This window comes from Nothobranchius furzeri, unplaced genomic scaffold (genome assembly GCF_043380555.1).
Source record: "Nothobranchius furzeri strain GRZ-AD unplaced genomic scaffold, NfurGRZ-RIMD1 Scf029, whole genome shotgun sequence".
Taxonomy (NCBI): domain Eukaryota; kingdom Metazoa; phylum Chordata; class Actinopteri; order Cyprinodontiformes; family Nothobranchiidae; genus Nothobranchius; species Nothobranchius furzeri.
Genome location: NW_027223046.1, coordinates 167796 through 190152, shown reverse-complemented (window position 1 = coordinate 190152; position 22357 = coordinate 167796).

The following is a 22357-nucleotide window of genomic DNA, read 5'->3' as shown; positions in this document are numbered from 1 at the left end:
GATCCTGGGGAATCCTGTAGATGGCTCATTCCTTATGTCGTCCGCGTCTGTTCTGCATCCTGGGGCACAACAGGAATCTACCATATTTCCCGTTTGATTGAGTTTTCTGACAATAACATATAGTCCAGCTGCCGGCTTCTGCATGCCAAAATGGCGCCGTTTTGATTTGAACTGTTGCATGCCGGGAGAAGTGACGTCAACTCCCGGAGCTCTATACACATATCTTTCAGAGGCATGGCTGACTTCTCTATCGTGATTACAATGGAATTCCACTGTTTGCTTATTAAAGAACGTGAAGATTTAATGAGTGAGATTATCAAACAATGATCTATACATCAACAGAATATTACAAATAACATCAATACTTGATAATGTCTTTAGATTTAAAAGATTTTCAACAAAAACTACGAGTTTCATTTTGGGACTTACTGACCAAATGTTTTAAAAAATCATGAAAAATACATAAATCATCATAAAATTACCAAAATATTCTCACATGGCAGTGTTAACATGCGGAATAATATGATGTTGTTTTTAAATCAGTAGACTCAAAGCTTTTTTGAAGAAAAATTGGGAAATATAACTATAAAGGTCACAACAAAAATTAAAATATTCATAAAAGAATAGTGCTACTTTCTAAAATTAGGAGAAAAATCTCAGATCACCATAGGTACATGTGGAATGTTGTAAATGGCTTATATTTACTGTATACCTAAAAAGCTTTCTAACAAAAATTAATTACGTTGTTGTCCAACTATACAGAAAAACTGGTAAAAAGTTAAAAATTCATTAAAAATCTATGTTTTTGTACAGAAATCTCAAAATATTCCTAGCTTGCCTCTGTGATGTGAGAATTCTTCTTATATTTTTGTTGGGGTCATAAATGTAAAACTGTACTTACAATAAAATAATATTTGAATTAGTGGCTGTAGAAAAAAATATGTCCTATAATTAAACACTAGGGGGAGCTCAAATCAAGACGACATTTTTTTTATTTCATAAACCACCTAAGAGTGAACTTTGTGACAAATTACCAGAAGATTATGAGAACAGAATTTGCGCTACAATTGCTAGCCTAAAAATGTATTTTTGTAAATATAAAGCGCAAACCTCTTTGTGGAGCTGCGGCTTTCGTGACATAAGCTCTAGCCTATCCAGTTAACACAATCTGGAAATCTTAGCCTCTTACATGCAAATAGTGATTTTTAGGAAATTTTTCAAATTTGAAATTTTAAATGATCATAAACCACGCCCACTTTGATCAATCATTACCATATTGATAATGTAGTCTTAAGCCTCTATAGTGATGACAACCACTAAGTTTCGTGCAGATCCATTTAGCCGGTTAAGCAGTATAATTGCTTCCCAGTTATAGCGCCCCCTATTGTTTAATCAAGTTGAAAACCAGGACATACACATGAATTGACCTTAGGTATGGCTGTTATGAACAGCTTTGAAAAATGTCAAAATCTTTTGAAGTTATGCTAAAAAAACTTTTTCATTCCCAAAAAATTATTTAAAAAAATCATATTAAAAAAAATAAGCAAATTATCCAAAATCCCTTCACATCTTTTGGTCAGCCGCTCCTCCTCTCTTGTCAGGGAAAGTTGTGATGTGATTGAGTTTGACGGCCGGGAGGAGTTAACGAAAGTACGCTGGACTTACTATGCAAATTTCTACTAATTTGCATAAGTTTAAAACATTTTTTAAAATACTCATCTAAATTTGACTGACTCAATGAACACACTGGATGAGATCATTTGTTTTTTTACAAAAGAAATGGGGAGAAACATGCCAAAAATATTTTTGGGGTACCACAGCGCCACCTATTGGACAAAATTCAAAAAATTTTCTGTGATTGTAGATGTCACTATGACTGATATGAATTGTAATTTTCTGTATAGAATATGTATTTTTCATGAGTAAAAGGGCGAAAATTTTTAAAGCCTATAAGCCACGCCCACTTTTTAATCATTTTCAAAATATAGCTTAAGGGTCCGATGATTAACATATCTGCCAAGTTCTGTGGAAATCCATCAAGCCGTTTAGCTGGAACAAGCTTTTTGACTCTTTAGCGCCCCCTATTGGTGAATCCAAACAAAATGGGGTAGATAGGGCTTACCGCTCATCCTTCATAAGGGTCTAGAGTCTCATCAATTTATCTTGAGAAATGGTGAAGATATCATCAATTACCACATGTGCTAGCTAGCGCACTGATTTTGACATGGTGTCATTAGCCCAATTTTCAATATTTCTGCATTTTTCTTCATCACAACAACTTACCTTAGTCCACAGATCATATGTACGAAGGTTGAAGTTGATTCGACGAAAAATGTCGAATAGGTGATTAAAACTAAGTTTTGCATTTTTTGCGATATAGCAAAAAATCTAGTTAGGCGGAAATGGGCGTGGCCAATACAAAAAAGATGGAGAATCAATCAAGGATCATGTACATATAAAGTTTTTGACTGTAGGACCTACGGTTTGGGAGCTAGTAGCTCAAACGTGTTGACCTCCGCAATAGCGCCACCTAGGTGACACGGCGTCCAAATTCTCGAACCTGAGTAGCGGTCAGGATTTTCTATCAGACTGCCATGTCAGATTTTCCCTGGCAATTTCAGGCTCTTGCGCCCATACAGACACAGCGGAGAAGAATAATAATAATAAACTAGAACTGCAAGCAGTTATCAACGGGTTCCAAGCCCCCAGCGCCAGTCGCCCACCCGCCCCGCCCTCAACTTCGCCAGTCCTCACGCGGTCCAGCCCCAAAAACACGTTCTCCCGCCGGCGTCCCGTCAGCTCACTTCAACCGGCGCAATGAAACTAACACTCAGGATACGTCATTAAACCGGCAAAGCCTATACACATATCTTTCAGAGGCATGGCTGACTTCTCAATCGTGGTTACAATGGAATTCCACTGTTTCCTTATTAAAGAACGTGAAGATTTAATGAGTGAGATTATCAAACAATATCTATACATCAACGGAATATTACAAATAGCATAAATCCTTGATAATGTCTTTAGATTTAAAAGATTTTCAACAAAAACTATGAGTTTCATTTTGTGACTTACTGACCAAATGTTTTAAAAAATCATGAAAAATACACAAATCATCCTAAAATTACCAAAATATTCTCACATGGCAGTGTTAACATGCGGAATACTATGATGTTGTTTTTAAATCAGTAGACTCAAAGCTTTTTTGAAGAAAAAATTGGGAAATATAACTATAAAGGTCACAACAAAAATTAAAATATTCATAAAAAAATAGTGCTACTTTCTAAAATTAGGAGAAAAATCTCAGATCACCATAGGTACATGTGGAATGTTGTAAATGGCTTATATTTACTGTATACCTAAAAAGCTTTCTAAAACAAATATTAATTACTTTGTTGTCCAACTATACAGAAAAACTGGTAAAAAGTTAAAAATTCATTAAAAATCTATGCTTTTGTATAGAAATCTCAAAATATTCCCAGGTTGCTTCTGTGATGTGAGAATTCTTCTCATATTTTTGATGGGGTCATAAATGTAAAACTGTACTTACAATAAAATAATATTTGCATTAGTGGCTGTAGACAAAAATATGTCCTACAATTAAACACTAGGGGGAGCTCAAATCAAGACGACATTTTTTTTGTTTCATAAACCACCTAAGAGTGAACTTTTTGGCAAATTACAAGAAGATTGTGAGAACAGAATTTGCGCTACAATTGCTAGCCTAAAAATTTATTTTCGTAAATATAAAGCGCACACCTCTTCGTGGAGCTGCGGCTTTCGTGACCTAAGCTCTAGCCTATCCAGTTAAGACAATCTGGAAATCTTAGCCTGTTACATGCAAATAGTGATTTTTAGGAAATTTTTCAAATTTGAAATTTTAAATGATCATAAACCACGCCCACTTTGATCAATCATTACCATATTGATATTGTGGTCTTAAGACTCTATAGTGATGATAACCACTAAGTTTCGTGCAGATCCATTTAGCCAGTTCAGCAGTATAATTTCTTCCCAGTTATAGCGCCCCCTATTGTTTAATCAAGTTGAAAACCAGGACATACACTTGAATTGACCTTAGGTATGGCTGTTATGAACAGCTTTGAAAATTGTCAAAATCTTTTGAAGTTACGCTAAAAAAACTTTTTCATTCCCAAAAAATTATTTTAAAAAATCATATAAAAAAAAATAAGCAAATTATCCAAAATCCCTTCACAACTTTTGGTCAGCCGCTCCTCCTCTCTTGTCAGGGAAAGTTGTGATGTGATTGAGTTTGACGGCCGGGAGGAGTTAACGAAAGTACGTTTGACATACTATGCAAATTTCTACTAATTAGCATAAGTTTAAAACACTTTTTAAAATACTCATCTAAATTTGACTGACTCAATGAACATACTGGATGAGATCATTTGTTTGTTTACGAAAAAAATGGGGAGAAACATGCCAAAAATATTTTTGGGGTACCACAGCGCCACCTATTGGACAAAATTCAAAAAATTTTCTGTGATTGTAGATGTCACTATGACTGATAAGAATTGTAATTTTCTGTTTAGAATATATATTTTTCATGAGTAAAAGGGCGAAAAATTTTAAAGCCTATAAGCCACGCCCACTTTTTAATCATTTTCAAAATGTAGCTTAAGGGTCCGATGACTAACATATGTGCCAAGTTCTGGGGAAATCCATCAAGCCGTTTAGCTCAAACAAACTTTTTGACTCTTTAGCGCCCCCTATTGGTGAATCCAAACAAAATGGGGTAGATAGGGCTTACCGCTCATACTTCATAAGGGTCTAGAGTCTCATCAGTTTATCTTGAGAAATGGTGAAGATATCATCAATTACCACATGTGCTAGCTAGCGCGCTGATTTTGACATGGTGTCATTAGCCCAATTTTCAATATTTCTGCATTTTTCTTCATCACAACAACTTAGCTTAGTCCATAGATCACATGTACGAAGTTTGAAGTTGATTCGACAAAAAATGATGAATAGGTGATTAAAAGTAAGTTTTGCGTTTTTTGCGATCTAGCAAAAAATCTAGTTAGGCGGAAATGGGCGTGGCCAATACAAAAAAGATGGAGAATCATCCAAGGATCATGGACATATGAAGTTTTTGACTATAGGACCTACGGTTTGGGAGCTAGTAACTAAAACGTGTTGACCTCCGCAATAGCGCCACCTAGGTGACGCGGGGTCCAAATTTTCGAATCTGAGTAGCGGTCAGGATTTTCTATCAGACTGCCATGTCAGATTTTCCCTGGCAATTTCAGGCTCTTGCGCCCATACAGACACAGCGGAGAAGAATAATAATAATAAATAATAAATAATAAATAATGAAAAATCCGTAGAAAAACAATAGGGTTCCCTGCCCTTTGGGCTTGGAACCCTAACTAGAACTGCAAGCAGTTATCAACGGGTTCCAAGCCCCCAGCGCCAGTCGCCTACCCGGCCCCGCCCTCCACTTCGCCAGTCCTCACGCGGTCCCGCCCCAAAAACACGTTCTCCCGCCGGCGTTCGTCAGCTCACTTCAACCGGCGCAATGAAAGTAACACTCAGGATACGTCATTAAACCTGCAAAGCCTATACACATATCTTTCAGAGGCATGGCTGACTCCTCAATCGTGATTACAATGGAATTCCACTGTTTCCTTATTAAAGAACGTGAAGATTTAATGAGTGAGGTTATCAAACAATGATCTATACATCAACAGAATATTACCAATAACATAAACACTTGATAATGTCTTTAGATTTAAAAGATTTTCAACAAAAACTATGAGTTTCATTTTGTGACTTACTGAACAAATGTTTTAAAAAATCATGAAAAATACATAAATCATCCTAAAATTACCAAAATATTCTCACATGGCAGTGTTAACATGCGGAATAATATGATGTTGTTTTTAAATCAGTAGACTCAAAGCTTTTTTGAAGAAAAATTGGGAAATATAACTATAAAGGTCACAACAAAAATAAAAATATTCATAAAAAAATAGTGCTACTTTCTAAAATTAGGAGAAAAATCTCAGATCACCATAGGTACATGTGGGATGTTATAAATGGCTTATATTTACTGTATACCTAAAAAGCTTTCTAACAAAAATTAATTACGTTGTTGTCCAAATATACAGAAAAACTGGTAAAAAGTTAAAAATTCATTAAAAATATACGCTTTTGTACAGAAATCTCAAAATATTCCCAGGTTGCCTCTGTGATGTGAGAATTCTTCTTATATTTTTGTTGGGGTCATAAATGTAAAACTGTACTTACAATAAAATAATACTTGCATTAGTGGCTGTAGACAAAAATATGTCCTATAATTAAACACTAGGGGGAGCTCAAATCAAGACGACATTTTTTTTTGTTTCATAACCCACCTAAGAGTGAACTTTGTGGCAAATTACAAGAAGATTGTGAGAACAGAATTTGCGCTACAATTGCTAGCCTAAAAACGTATTTTCGTAAATATAAAGCGCAAACCTCTTTGTGGAGCTGCGGCTTTCGTGACATAAGCTCTAGCCTATTCATTTAACACAATCTGGAAATCTTAGCCTCTTACATGCAAATAGTGATTTTTAGGAAATTTTTCAAATTTGAAATTTTAAATGATCATAAACCACGCCCACTTTGATCAATCATTACCATATTGATAATGTAGTCTTAAGACTTTATAGTGATGACAGCCACTAAGTTTCGTGCCGATCCATTTAGCCGGTTCAGCAGTATAATTTCTTCCCAGTTATAGCGCCCCCTATTGTTTAATCAAGTTGAAAACCAGGGCATACACTTGAATTGACCTTAGGTATGACTGTTATGAACAGCTTTGAAAAATGTCAAAATCTCTTGAAGTTACGCTAAAAAAACTTTTTCATTCCCAAAAAATTATTTTAAAAAATCATATTTAAAAAAATAAGCAAATTATCGAAAATCCCTTCACATCTTTTGGTCAGCCGCTCCTCCTCTCTTGTCAGGGAAAGTTTTGATGTGATTGAGTTTGACGGCCGGGAGGAGTTAACGAAAGTACGTTGTACTTACTATGCAAATTTCTACTAATTTGCATAAGTTTAAAACATTTTTTAAATTACTCATCTAAATTTGACTGACTCAAAGAAAACATTGGAATAGATCATTTGTTTTTTTACAAAAGAAATGGGGAGAAACATGCCAAAAATATTTTTGGGGTACCAGAGCGCCACCTATTGGACAAAATTCAAAAAATTTTCTGTGATTGTAGATGTCACGATGACTGATATGAATTGTAATTTTCTGTATAGAATATGTATTTTTCATGAGTAAAAGGGCGAAAATTTTTCAAGCCTATAAGCCACGCCCACTTTTTAATCATTTTCAAAATGTAGCTTAAGGGTCCGACGATTAACATATGTGCCAAGTTCTGTGGAAATCCATCAAGCCGTTTAGCTGAAACAAACTTTTTGACTCTTTAGCGCCCCCTATTGGTGAATCCAAACAAAATGGGGTAGATAGGACTTACCGCTCATACTTTGTAAGGTTCTAGAGTCTCATCAATTTATTTTGAGAAATGGTGAAGATATCATCAATTAACACATGTGCTAGCTAGCGCACTGATTTTGACATGGTGTCATTAGCCCAATTTTCAATATTTCTGCATTTTTCTTCATCACAACAACTTAGCCTAGTCCATAGATCACATGTACGAAGTTTGAAGTTGATTCGACGAAAAATGTCGAATAGGTGATTAAAACTAAGTTTTGCATTTTTTGCGATCTAGCAAAAAATCTAGTTAGGCGGAAATGGGCGTGGCCAATACAAAAAAGATGGAGAATCAATCAAGGATCATGTGCATATAAAGTTTTTGACTGTAGGACCTACGGTTTGGGAGCTAGTAGCTGAAACGTGTTGACCTCTGCAATAGCGCCACCTAGGTGACCCGGGGTCCAAATTTTCGAATCTGAGTAGCGGTCAGGATTTTCTATCAGACTGCCTTGTCAGATTTTTCCTTGCAATTTCAGGCTCTTGCGCCCATACAGACACAGCGGAGAAGAATAATAATAATAAATAATAAATAATAAATAATGAAAAATCCGTAGAAAAACAATAGGGTTCCCTGCCCTTTGGGCTTGGAACCCTAATAACTAGAACTGCAAGCAGTTATCAACGGGTTCCAAGCCCCCAGCGCCAGTCGCCCACCCGCCCCGCCCTCAACTTCGCCAGTCCTCACGCGGTCCCGCCCCAAAAACACGTTCTCCCGCCGGCGTCCCGTCAGCTCACTTCAACCGGCGCAACGAAAGTAACACTCAGGATACGTCATTAAACCTGCAAAGCCTATACACATATCTTTCAGAGGCATGGCAGACTTCTCAACCGTGATTACAATGGAATTCCACTGTTTCCTTATTAAAGAACGTGAAGATTTAATGAGTGAGATTATCAAACAATGATCTATACATCAACAGAATATTACAAATAACATAAATACTTGATAATGTCTTTAGATTTAAAAGATTTTCAACAAAAACTACGAGTTTCATTTTGTGACTTACTGACCAAATGTTTTAAAAAATCATGAAAAATACATAAATCATCCTAAAATTACCAAAATATTCTCACATGGCAGTGTTAACATGCGGAATAATATGATGTTGTTTTTAAATCAGTAGACTCAAAGCTTTTTTGAAGAAAAATTGGGAAATATAACTATAAAGGTCACAACAAAAATTCAAATATTCATAAAAAAATAGTGCTACTTTCTAAAATTAGGAGAAAAATCTCAGATCACCATAGGTACATGTGGAATGTTGTAAACGGCTTATATTTACTGTATACCTAAAAAAAACTTTCTAACAAAAATTAATTACGTTGTTGTCCAACTATAAAGAAAAACTGGTAAAAAGTTAAAAATTCATTAAAAATCTATGCTTTTGTACAGAAATCTCAAAATATTCCCAGGTTGCCTCTGTGATGTGAGAATTCTTCTTATATTTTTGTTGGCGTCATAAATGTAAAACTGTACTTACAATAAAATAATATTTACATTACTGGCTGTAGACAAAAATATGTCCTACAATTAAACACAAGGGGGAGCTCAAATCAATACGACATTTTTGTTCTTTCATAAACCACCTAAGAGTGAACTTTGTGGCAAATTACAAGAAGATTGTGAGAACAGAATTTGCGCTACAATTGCTAGCCTAAAAATGTATTTTCGTAAATATAAAGCGCAAACCTCTTCATGGAGCTGCGGCTTTCGTGACATAAGCTCTAGCCAATCCAGTTAACACAATCTGGAAATCTTAGCCTCTTACATGCAAATTGTGATTTTTAGGAAATTTTTCAAATTTGAAATTTTAAATGATCATAAACCACGCCCACTTTGATCAATCATTACCATATTGATAATGTAGTCTTAAGACTCTATAGTGATGACAACCACTAAGTTTCGTGCAGATCCATTTAGCTGGTTCAGCAATATAATTTCTTCCCAGTTATAGCGCCCCCTATTGTTTAATCAAGGTGAAAACCAGGACATACACTTGAATTGACCTTAGGTATGATTGTTATGAACAGCTTTGAAAAATGTCAAAGTCTTTTGAAGTTACGCTAAAAAAACTTTTTCATTCCCAAAAAATTATTTTAAAAAATCATATTAAAAAAATAAGCAAATAATCCAAAATCCCTTCACATCTTTTGGTCAGCCGCTCCTCCTCTCTTGTCAGGGAAAGTTGTGATGTGATTGAGTTTGACGGCCGGGAGGAGTTAACGAAAGTACGTTGGACTTACTATGCAAATTTCTACTAATTTGCATAAGTTTAAAACAGTTTTTATAATACTCATCTAAATTTGACTGATTCAATGAACACACTGGATGAGATCATTTGTTTTTTTACGAAAGAAATGGGGAGAACCATGCCAAAAATATTTTTGGGGTACCACAGCGCCACCTATTGGACAAAATTCAAAAAAATTTCTGTGATTGTAGATGTCACTATGACTGATATGAATTGTAATTTTCTGTATAGAATATGTATTTTTCATGAGTAAAAGGGCGTAAATTTTTAAATCCTATAAGCCACGCCCACTTTTTAATCATTTTCAAAATATAGCTTAAGGGTCCGATGATTAACATATATGCCAAGTTCTGTGGAAATCCATCAAGCCGTTTAGCTGAAACAAACTTTTTGACTCTTTAGCGCCCCCTATTGGTGAATCCAAACAAAATGGGGTAGATAGGGCTTACCGCTCATACTTCATAAGGGTCTAGAGTCTCATCAATTTTTCTTGAGAAATGGTCAAGATATCATCAATTACCTCATGTGCTAGCTAGCGCACAGATTTTGACATGGTGTCATTAGCCCAATTTTCAATATTTCTGCATTTTTCTTCATCACAACAACTTACCTTAGTCCATAGATCACATGTACGAAGTTTGAAGTTGATTCGACGAAAACTGACGAATAGGTGATTAAAAGTAAGTTTTGCGTTTTTTGCGATCTAGCAAAAAATCTAGTTAGGCGGAAATGGGCGTGGCCAATACAAAAAAGATGGAGAATCATCCAAGGATCATGGACATATAAAGTTTTTGACTATAGGACCTACGGTTTGGGAGCTAGTAACTAAAACGTGTTGACCTCCGCAATAGCGCCACCTAGGTGACGCGGGGTCCAAATTTTCGAATCTGAGTAGCGGTCAGGATTTTCTATCAGACTGCCATGTCAGATTTTCCCTGGCAATTTCAGGCTCTTGCGCCCATACAGACACAGCGGAGAAGAATAATAATAATAAATAATAAATAATAAATAATGAAAAATCCGTAGAAAAACAATAGGGTTCCCTGCCCTTTGGGCTTGGAACCCTAACTAGAACTGCAAGCAGTTATCAACGGGTTCCAAGCCCCCAGCGCCAGTCGCCGACCCGGCCCCGCCCTCAACTTCCCCAGTCCTCACGCGGTCCCGCCCCAAAAACACATTGTCCTGCCGGCGTCCCGTCAGCTCACTTCAACCGGCGCAATGAAAGTAACACTCAGGATACGTCATTAAACCTGCAAAGCCTATATACATATCTTTCAGAGGCATTGCTGACTTCTCAATCGTGATTGCAAAGGAATTCCACTGTTTCCTTATTAAAGAACCTGAAGATTTAATGCGTGACATTATTAAACAAAACATCAACAGAATGTTACAAATAACATAAATACTTGATAATGTCTTTAGATTTAAAAGATTTTCAACAAAAACTATGAGTTTCATTTTGTGACTTACTGACCAAATGTTTTTAAAAAATCATGAAAAATACATAAATCATCCTAAAATTACCAAAATATTCTCACATGGCAGTGTTAACATGCGGAATAATATGATGTTGTTTTTAAATCAGTAGACTCAAAGCTTTTTTGAAGAAAAATTGGGAAATATAACTATAAAGGTCACAACAAAAATTAAAATATTCATAAAAAAATAGTGCTACTTTCTAAAATTAGGAGAAAAATCTCAGATCACCATAGGTCCATGTGGGATGTTATAAATGGCTTATATTTACTGTATACCTAAAAAGCTTTCTAACAAAAATTAATTACGTTGTTGTCCAACTATACAGAAAAACTGGTAAAAAGTTAAAAATTCATTAAAAATATATGCTTTTGTATAGAAATCTCAAAATATTCCCAGGTTGCCTCTGTGATGTGAGAATTCTTCTTATATTTTTGTTGGGGTCATAAATGTAAAGCTGTACTTACAATAAAATAATACTTGCATTAGTGGCTGTAGACAAAAATACGTCCTATAATTAAACACTAGGGGGAGCTCAAATCAAGACGACATTTTTAATGTTTCATAAACCACCTAAGAGTGAACTTTGTGGCAAATTACAAGAAGATTGTGAGAACAGAATTTGTGCTACAATTGCTAGCCTAAAAACGTATTTTCGTAAATATAAAGCGCAAACCTCTTCGTGGAGCTGCGGCTTTCGTGACATAAGCTCTAGCCTATCCAGTTAACACAATCTGGAAATCTTAGCCTCTTACATGCAAAAAGTGATTTTTAGGAAATTTTTCAAATTTGAAATTTTAAATGATCATAAACCACGCCCACTTTGATCAATCATTACCATATTGATAATGTAGCCTTAAGACTCTATAGTGATGACATTCACTAAGTTTCGTGCACATGCATTTAGCCGGTTCAGCAGTATAATTTCTTCCCAGTTATAGCGCCCCCTATTGTTTAATCAAGTTGAAAACCAGAACATACACTTGAATTGACCTTAGGTATGATTGTTATGAACAGCTTTGAAAAATGTCAAAATCTCTTGAAGTTACGCTAAAAAAACGTTTTCATTCCCAAAAAATTATTTTAAAAAATCATATTTAAAAAAATAAGCAAATTATCGAAAATCCCTTCACATCTTTTGGTCAGCCGCTCCTCCTCTCATGTCAGGGAAAGTTGTGATGTGATTGAGTTTGACGGCCGGGAGGAGTTAACGAAAGTACGTTGGACTTACTATGCAAATTTCTACTAATTAGCATAAGTTTAAAACATTTTTTAAATTACTCATCTAAATTTGACTGACTCAAAGAACACATTGGAATAGATCATTTGTTTTTTTACAAAAGAAATGGGGAGAAACATGCCAAAAATATTTTTGGGGTACCAGAGCGCCACCTATTGGACAAAATTCAAAAAATTTTCTGTGATTGTAGATGTCACTATGACTGATATGAATTGTAATTTTCTGTACAAAATATGTATTTTTCATGAGTAAAAGGGCGAAAATATTTAAAGCCTATAAGCCACACCCACTTTTAAATCATTTTCAAAATATAGCTTAAGGGTCCGATGATTAACATATGTGCCAAGTTCTGTGGAAATCCATCAAGCCGTTTAGCTGAAACAAACTTTTTGACTCTTTAGCGCCCCCTATTTGTGAATTCAAACAAATAGGGGTAGATAGGGCTTACCGCTCATACTTCATAATGGTCTAGAGTCTCATCAACTTATCTTGAGAAATGGTGAAGATATCATCAATTACCACATGTGCTAGCTAGCACACTGAATTTGACATGGTGTCATTAGCCCAATTTTCAATATTTCTGCATTTTTCTTCATCACAACAACTTACCTTAGTACATAGATCACATGTACGAAGTTTGAAGTTGATTCGACGAAAAATGACGAATAGGTGATTAAAAGTAAGTTTTGCGTTTTTTGCGATCTAGCAAAAAATCTAGTTAGGCGGAAATGGGCGTGGCCAATACAAACGACATGCGAAATTATCCAAGGATCATGTACATATAAAGTTTTTGACTGTAGGACCTACGGTTTGGGAGCTAGTAGCTGAAACGTGTTCACCTCCGCAATAGCGCCACCTAGGTGACTCGGGGACCAAATTTTCGAACCTGAGTAGCGGTCAGGATTTTCTATCAGACTGCCATGTCAGATTTTTTCTGGCAATTTCTGGCTCTTGCCCCCATACAGTTCAAGCGGAGAAGAATAATAAATAATAATAAATAATAATAAATAATGAAAAATCCGTAGAAAAACTGCAAGCAGTTATCAACGGGTTCCAAGCCCCCAGCGCCAGTCGCCCACCCGGCCCCGCCCTCAACTTCGCCAGTCCTCACTCAGTCCCGCCCCGAAAAGACGTTCTCCCGCCGGCGTCCCGTCAGCTCACTTCAACCGGCGCAATGAAACTAACACTCAGGATACGTCATTAAACCGGCTAAGGCTATACACATATCTTTCAGAGGCATGGCTGACTTCTCAATCGTGATTACAATGGAATTCCACTGTTTCCTTATTAAAGAACGTGAAGATTTAATGAGTGAGATTATTAAACAATAATCTATACATCAACAGAATGTTACAAATAACATAAATACTTGATAATGTGTTTAGATTTAATAGATTTTCAACAAAAACAATGAGTTTCATTTTGTGACTTGCTGACCAAATGTTTTAAAAAATCATGAAAAATACATAACTCATCCTAAAATTACCAAAATATTCTCACATGGCAGTGTTAACATGCGGAATAATATGATGTTGTTTTTAAATCAGTAGACTCAAAGCTTTTTTGAAGAAAAATTGGGAAATATAACTATAAAGGTCACAACAAAAATTAAAATATTCATAAAAAAATAGTGCTACTTTGTAAAATTAGTAGAATAATCTCAGATCACCATAGGTACATGTGGAATGTTATGAATGGTTTATATTTGCTGTCTACCTAAAAACCTTTCTACCAATTTTTTTTTTCGTTTTTGTCCACCTGTACAGAAAAACTGGCAAAAAGTTAAAAATTAATTAAAAATCAATGCTTTTGTACAAAAATCTCAAAATATTCCCAGATTGCCTCTGTGATGTGTGTATTGTGCTCATAATTTTGTAAGGAACATAATTGTTAAACTTTTCTTACAATAAAATAATATTTGCATTAGTGGCTGTAAACAAAAATTTGTCCTATAATTAAACACAAGGGGGAGCTCAAATCAAGATGACATTTTTTTTATTTCATAAACCACCTAAGAGTGACCTTTGTGCCAAATGTCAAGAAGATTGTGAAAAGAGAATTTGCGCTACAATTGCTAGCCTAAAAATGTTTTTTTCGTAAATTTAAAGCGCAAACCTCTTCGTGGAGCTGCGGTTTTCATGATCTAAGCTCTAGCCTACGCATTTAACAGAACCTGAAAATCTTAGCCTCTTACATGAAAATAATGATTTTTAGGAAATTTTTCAATTTTGAAATTTTAAATGATCATAAACCACGCCCACTTTGATCAATCATTACCATATTGATATTGTAGTCTTAAGACTCTATAGTGATGACAACCACTAAGTTTCGTGCAGATCCATTTAGCCGGTTCAGCAGTATAATTTCTTCCCAGTTATAGCGCCCCCTATTGTTTAATCAAGATGAAAACCAGGACATCCACTTGTATTGACCTTAGCTATGACTGTTATGAACAGCTTTGAAAAATGTCAAAATCTTTTGAAGTTACGCTAAAAAAACTTTTTCATTCCCAAAAAATTATTTTAAAAAATCATATTAAAAAAAATAAGCAAATTATCCAAAATCCCTTCACATCTTTTGGTCAGCCGCTCCTCCTCTCTTGTCAGGGAAAGTTGTGATGTGATTGAGTTTGACGGCCGGGAGGAGTTAACGAAAGTACGTTGGACATACTATGCAAATTTCTACTAATTTGCAAAAGTTTAAAACATTTTTTAAAATACTCATCTAAATTTGACTGACTCAATGAACATACTGGATGAGATCATTTGTTTTTTTACGAAAGAAATGGGGAGAAACATGCCAAAAATATTTTTGGGGTACCACAGCGCCACCTATTGGACAAAATTCAAAAAAATTTCTATGATTGTAGATGTCACTATGACTGATATGAATTGTAATTTTCTGTATAGAATATGTATTTTTCATGAGTAAATGGGCGAAAGCTTTTAAACCTATTTATAGCCTATAAGCCACGCCCACTTTTTAATCATTTTCAAAATATAGCTTAAGGGTCCGATGATTAACATATGTGCCAAGTTCTGTGGAAATCCATCAAGCCGTTTAGCTGAAACAAACTTTTTGACTCTTTAGCGCCCCCTATTGGTGAATCCACACAAAATGGGGTAGATAGGGCTTACCGCTCACACTTCATAAGGGTCTAGAGTCTCATCAATTTATGTTGAGAAATGGTGAAGAAATCATCAATTACCACATGTGCTAGCTAGCACACTGATTTTGACATGGTGTCATTAGCCCAATTTTCAATATTTCTGCATTTTTCTTCATCACAACAACTTACCTTAGTCCATAGATCACATGTACGAAGTTTGAAGTTGATTCGACGAAAAATGACGAATAGGTGATTAAAAGTAAGTTTTGCGTTTTTTGTGATCTAGCAAAAAATCTAGTTAGGCGGAAATGGGCGTGGCCAATACAAAAAAGATGGAGAATCATCCAAGGATCATGTACATATAAAGTTTTTGACTGTAGGACCTGCGGTTTGGGAGCTAGTAGCTGAAACGTGTTGACGTCCGCTATAGCGCCACCTAGGTGACACGGGGTCCAAATTTTCGAATCTGAGTAGCGGTCAGGATTTTCTATCAGACTGCCATGTCAGATTTTCCCTGGCAATTTCAGGCTCTTGCGCCCATATAGTTTTAGCGGAGAAGAATAATAAATAATAATAAATAATAATAAATAACTAGAACTGCAAGCAGTTATCAACGGGTTCCAAGCCCCCAGCGCCAGTCGCCCACCCGGCCCCGCCCTCACCTTCGCCAGTCCTCACCCGGTCCCGCCCCAAAAACACGTTCTCCCGCCGGCGTCCCGTCAGCTCACTTCAACCGGCGCAATGAAAGTAACACTCAGGATACGTCATTAAACCTGCAAATCCTATACACATCTTTCAGAGGCATGGCTGACTTCTCAATCGTGATTACAATGGATTTCCACTGTTTCCTTATTAAAGAACGTGAAGATTTAATGAGTGAGATTATCAAACAATAATCTATACATCAACAGAATATTACAAACAACATAAATACTTGATAATGTCTTTAGATTTAATTGATTTTCAACAAAAACAATGAGTTTCATTTTGTGACTTACTGACCAAATGTTTCAAAAAATCATGAAAAATACATAACTCATCATAAAATTACCAAAATATTCTCACATGGCAGTGTTGACATGTGGAATAATATGATGTTGTTTTTAAATCAGTAGACTCAAAGCTTTTTTGAAGAAAAATCAGTAAATATAACTGTAAGGGTCACAGTCAAAATTAAAATATTCATAAAAAAATAGTGCTACTTTCTAAAATTTATAGAAAAATCTCAGATCACCATAGGTACATGTTGAATGTTGTAATTGGTTTATATTTACTGTATACCTAAAAAACTTTCTAACAAAAATTAATTACGTTGTTGTCCAACTATACAGAAAAACTGGCAAAAAGTTAAAAAATCATTAAAAATCAATGCTTTCGTACAAAAATCTCAAAATATTCCGAGATTGCCTCTGTGATGTGAGAATTCTTTTTATATTTTTGTTGGGGTCATAAATGTAAAATTGTACCTACAATAAAATAATATTTGCGTTAGTTGCTGTAGACAAAAATATGTCCTATAATTAAACACAAGGGGGAGCTCAAATCAAGACGACATTTTTTTTGTTTCATAAACCACCTAAGAGTGAACTTCATGGCAAATGTCAAGAAGATTGTGAAAACAGAATTTGCGCTACAATTGCTAGCCTAAAAATGTATTTTTGTAAATTTAAAGCGCAAACATCTTCGTGGAGCTGCGGTTTTCAATATCTAAGCTCATGGCTATCCAGTTAACATAATCTGGAAAACGTAGCTTCTTACATGAAAATAATGATTTTTAGGAAATTTTTCAAATTTGAAATTTTAAATGATCATAAACCACGCCCACATTGATCAATCATTACCATATTGATAATGTAGTCTTAAGACTCTACAATGATGACAACCACTAAGTTTCGTGCAGATCCATTTAACCAGGTCAGCAGTATAATGTATTGCTATTTATAGCGCCCCCTATTGTTTAATCAAGGTGAAAATCAAGACATACACTTGAATTGACCTTAGGTTTGACTGTTATGAACAGCTTTGAAAAATGTCCAAATATTTTGAAGTTATGCTAAAAAAACTTTTTCATTCCCCAAAAAATATTTAAAAAATTCATATTTAAAAAAGTAAGAAAATTATCCAAAATCCCTTCAGATCGTTTGGTCAGCCGCTCCTCCTCTCTTGTCAGGCAAAGTTATGATGTGATTGGGTTTGACGGCCGGGAGGAGTTAACGAAAGTACGTTTGACTTACTATGCAAATTTCTACTAATTAGCATAAGTTTAAAACATTTTTTAAAATACTCATCTTAATTTGACTGAGTCAATGAACATACTGGATGAGACCATTTGCTTGTTTACTAAAATATTGAGGAGAAAAATGCCAAAAACATTTTTGGGGTACAACAGCGCCACCTATTGGACAAAATTCAAACTTTTTTCTGTGATTGTAGATGTCACTATGACTGATATGATTTGTAACTTTCTGTATAGAATATGTATTTTTCATCAGTTAAAGGGCAAAATTTTTTAAAGCCTATAAGCCACGCCCACTTTTTAATCATTTTCAAAATATAGCTTAAGGGTCCAATGATTAACATATGTGCCAAGTTCTGTGGAAATATATCAAGCCGTTTAGCTCAAACTAACTTTTTGACTCTTTAGCGCCCCCTTTTGGTGAATCCAAACAAAATGGGGAAGATAGGGCTTACCGCTCATACTTCATAAGGGTCTAGAGTCTCATCACTTTATCTTGAGATATGGTGAAGATATCATCAATTAGCACATGTGCTAGCTAGCGCACTGATTTTGACATGGTGTCATTAGCCCAATTTTCAATATTTCTGCGTTTTTCTGCATCACAACAACTTATCTTAGTCAATAGATCATATGTACGAAGTTTGAAGTTGATTCGACGAAAAATGACCAATAGGTGATTAAAAGTAAGTTTTGAGTTTTTTGCGATCTAGCAAAAAATCTAGTTAGGCGGAAATGGGCGTGGCCAATACAAAAAAGATGGGGAATCATCCAAGGATCATGTACATATAAAGTTTTTTACTGTAGGACCTACAGTTTGGGAGCTAGTAGCTGAAACGTGTTGACCTCCGCAATAGCGCCACCTAGGTGACGCGGGGTCCAAATTTTTGAATCTGAGTAGCGGTCAGGATTTTCTATCAGACTGCCATGTCAGATTTTCCCTGGCAATTTCAGGCTCTTGCGCCCATATAGTTTTACCGGAGAAGAATAATAATAAACTAGAACTGCAAGCAGTTATCAACGGGTTCCAAGCCACCAGCGCCAGTCGCCCACCCGCCCCGCCCTCAACTTCGCCAGTCCTCACGCGGTCCCGCCCCAAAAACACGTTCTCCCGCCGGCGTCCCGTCAGCTCACTTCAACCGGCGCAATGAAACTAACACTCAGGATACGTCATTAAACCGGCTAAGCCTATACACATATCTTTCAGAGGCATGGCTGACTTCTCAATCGTGATTACAATGGAATTCCACTGTTTCCTTATTAAAGAACGTGAAGATTTAATGAGTGAGATTATTAAACAATAATCTATACATCAACAGAATGTTACAAATAACATAAATACTTTATAATGTGTTTAGATTTAATAGATTTTCAACAAAAACAATGAGTTTCATTTTGTGACTTGCTGACCAAATGTTTAAAAAAATCATGAAAAATACACAACTCATCCTAAAATTACCAAAATATTCTCACATGGCAGTGGTAACATGCGGAATAATATGATGTTGTTTTTAAATCAGTAGACTCAAAGCTTTTTTAAAGAAAAATTGGGAAATATAACTATAAAGGTCACAACAAAAATTAAAATATTCATAAAAAAATAGTGCTACTTTCTAAAATTAGGAGAAAAATCTCAGATAACCATAGGTACATGTGGAATGTTGTAAATGGCTTATATTTACTGTATACCTAAAAAGCTTTCTAACAAAAATTAATTACGTTGTTGTCCAACTATACAAAATAACTGGCAAAAAGTAAAAAATTCATTAAAAATCAATGCTTTTGTACAAAAATCTCAAAATATTCCCAGATTGCCTCTGTGACGTGTGTATTGTGGTCATATTTTTGTAAGATCATAAATGTAAAACTTTTCTTACAATAAAATAATATTTGCATTAGTGGCTGTAGACAAAAATATGTCCTATAATTGAACACTAGGGGGAGCTCAAATCAAGACGACATTTTTTTTGTTTCATAAACCACCTAAGAGTGAACTTTGTGGTAAATTACAAGAAGATTGTGAGAACAGAATTTGTGCCACACTTGCTAGCGTAAAAATGTATTTTTGTTAATATAAAGCGCAAACCTCTTTGTGGAGCTGCGGCTATCGTGACATAAGCTCTAGCCTATCCAGTAACCACAATCTGGAAATCTTAGCCTCTTACATGCAAATAGTGATTTTTAGGAAATTTTTCAAATTTGAAATTTTAAATGATCGTAAACCACGCCCACTTTGATCAATCATTACCATATTGATAATGTAGTCTTAAGACTCTATAGTGATGACAACCACTAAGTTTCGTGCAGATCCATTTAGCTGGTTGAGCAGTATAATTTCTTCCCAGTTATAGCGCCCCCTATTGTTTAATCAAGTTGAAAACCAGGACATACACTTGAATTGACCTTAGGTATGAGTGTTATGAACAGCTTTGAAAAATGTCAAAATCTTTTGAAGTTACGCTAAAAAAACTTTTTCATTCCCAAAAAATTATTTAAAAAAATCATATTAAAAAAAATAAGCAAATTATCCAAAATCCCTTCACAACTTTTGGTCAGCCGCTCCCCCCCTCTTGTCAGGCAAAGTTGTGATGTGATTGAGTTTGACGGCCGGGAGGAGTTAACGAAAGTACGTTTGACTTACTATGCAAATTTCTACTAATTAGCATAAGTTTAAATTATTTTTTAAAATACTCATCTAAATTTGACTGACTCAATGAACATACTGGATGAGCCCATTTGTTTTTTTACTAAAACATTGAGGAGAGACATGCCAAAACCTTTTTTGGGGTACAACAGCGCCACCTATTGGACAAAATTCAAATTTATATCTGTGATTGTAGATGTCACTATGACTGATAAAATTTGTAACTTTCTGTATAGAATATGTATTTTTCATCAGTTAAAGGGCGAAAATTTTTAAAGCCTATAAGCCACGCCCACTTTTTAATCATTTTCAAAATATAGCTTAAAGGTCTGATGATTAACATATGTGCCAAGTTCTGTGGAAATCCATCAAGCCGTTTAGCTCAAACTAACTTTTTGCCTCTTTAGCGCCCCCTTTTGGTGAATCCGAACAAAATGGGGAAGATAGGGCTTACCGCTCATACTTCATAAGGGTCTAGAGTCTCATCACTTTATCTTGAGATATGGTGAAGATATCATCAATTAGCACATGTGATAGCTAGCGCACTGATTTTGACATGTTGTCATTAGCCCAATTTTCAATATTTCTGCGTTTTTCTGCATCACAACAACTTATCTTAGTCCATAGATCATATGTACAAAGTTTGAAGTTGATTCGACGAAAAATGACGAATAGGTGATTAAAACTAAGTTTTGCATTTTTTGCGATCTAGCAAAAAATCTAGTTAGGCGGAAATGGGCGTGGCCAATACAAAAAAGATGGAGAATCATCCAAGGATCATGGACATATAAAGTTTTTGACTATAGGACCTACGGTTTGGGAGCTAGTAACTAAAACGTGTTGACCTCCGCAATAGCGCCACCTAGGTGACGCGGGGTCCAAATTCTCGAACCTGAGTAGCGGTCAGGATTTTCTATCAGACTGCCATGTCAGATTTTCCCTGGCAATTTCAGGCTCTTGCGCCCATACAGACACAGCGGAGAAGAATAATAATAATAAATAATAAATAATAAATAATGAAAAATCCGTAGAAAAACAATAGGGTTCCCTGCCCTTTGGGCTTGGAACCCTAATAACTAGAACTGCAAGCAGTTATCAACGGGTTCCAAGCCCCCAGCGCCAGTCTCCCACCCGGCCCCGCCCTCACCTTCGCCAGTCCTCACGCGGTCCCGCCCCAAAAACACGTTCTCCCGCCGGCGTCCCGTCAGCTCACTTCAACCGGCGCAATGAAAGTAACACTCAGGATACGTCATTAAACCTGCAAATCCTATACACATCTTTCAGAGGCATGGCTGACTTCTCAATCGTGATTACAATGGAATTCCACTGTTTCCTTATTAAAGAACGTGAAGATTTAATGAGTGAGATTATCAAACAATAATCTATACATCAACAGAATATTACAAACAACATAAATACTTGATAATGTCTTTAGATTTAATTGATTTTCAACAAAAACAATGAGTTTCATTTTGTGACTTACTGACCAAATGTTTCAAAAAATCATGAAAAATACATAACTCATCATAAAATTACCAAAATATTCTCACATGGCAGTGTTGACATGTGGAATAATATGATGTTGTTTTTAAATCAGTAGACTCAAAGCTTTTTTGAAGAAAAATCAGTAAATATAACTGTAAGGGTCACAGTCAAAATTAAAATATTCATAAAAAAATAGTGCTACTTTCTAAAATTTATAGAAAAATCTCAGATCACCATAGGTACATGTTGAATGTTGTAATTGGTTTATATTTACTGTATACCTAAAAAACTTTCTAACAAAAATTAATTACGTTGTTGTCCAACTATACAGAAAAACTGGCAAAAAGTTAAAAAATCATTAAAAATCAATGCTTTCGTACAAAAATCTCAAAATATTCCG